Consider the following 1,345-nt stretch of genomic DNA (forward strand, 5'->3'; position numbering starts at 1 on the left):
CGTAACTGATTAGCAACTAATTTGCAACAAACTATCCACAAAGTTTCGTTTTTTTTCAAACTTTTTTCGGAGGGATACTTCGTTAACTTTATATGAAATTGGCGAAGTATAAAAAAATTAACAACAAACTCAAAATTACCGTAACTAATTAGAAACTTATTAGCAACCACTTATTCACATATTTGCGAGGTGCCTCGCTTAGTTCATGTTCATAAAAATAAACAGTTCATTCGACGTGGCTCTTTCGATTTTTTGTAAGTCGATTTGAACACTAATTTAAATGAACTTAAAAAACAACACCCTCACAGATTTCTCTATTGAATATTTATATTAGAAGGTTGAATAGTTTTTGACAGAAAAACGACAATCATAGCTTTTGAATGGTAGCTCATATTGAATGACTTGGTTGAGCAAAATTGTGCGCAATAATTAGAAAAAAGGGGATTTTTTTTGAGAACCACCCTACTTTTCCTCCGACGAATTTATCTAACTCGATCAAAAGGTAGAGGTAGGATGATGGCTTCTTCAGCAAAGTTGTTGCAAATCAAAATTTTCTGCAACTTTGCTTCGAAGTGCTATAATTTCTAAATTCAATTAAGAATGTTAGAATTTCGGAACACTGTGCGATGAAGGTTGAGAAACAGTACCAATTTCGTGAATGTTTGGAATTCGTTTCTCAGACCGGGGATTTGGAGGCTTTGAGAATTTGATTGCAGCGAAAATTATCGAAATATACAAACGAAGTTTTCTGCAATCGGCGTTGAAGATATTTTGACCTGAGCTTTGAAGTTTGGTGCGTCAAGATGACAAAAAACCTTATTTGTACAGGATAAATAGGTATTTTTCTATGAATATTGGATCGATTTTGATGACTCAAAATCGTATGGAAATCCGTTGGGATCCGTTCTAAACGGATAAGGAAAATGCTATTTTGAACACCAATCAGTTAGAATTTGCGGCTATTTAGGAGTTTTGGTAACGTATGGGAACCGCTTTGTGCTAAGTGCACATAACTGTTCTATTAATAATAATTTATCATCTGTTAAGGGCTGGAAAGCCGTCACTAAGTGCCGTTCTTTCGGCACTTCAGTAAAGAAATGGCAGTTCGATTACGTTTGCTTAGCGGTTTAAGTCGAATCGTTGGGTGGCGTTAGCAGTTTAACCTGAGCTGCTAATGCACCGATAAGTCGAAGACGAAACGTTTAAATCAAATATAGAATATTTGGATTTCTCAATTACTCTACTAAAATAGCCTGAAGCGTTAAAAAATCATGAAAATTAAACTTCTTATATTATTATATATATTTAAGAAGCGTTCCTCTTCACCGACTTATTTCTCAATATT

This window comes from Malaya genurostris, chromosome 1, assembly GCF_030247185.1.
Source record: "Malaya genurostris strain Urasoe2022 chromosome 1, Malgen_1.1, whole genome shotgun sequence".
NCBI lineage: Eukaryota > Metazoa > Arthropoda > Insecta > Diptera > Culicidae > Malaya > Malaya genurostris.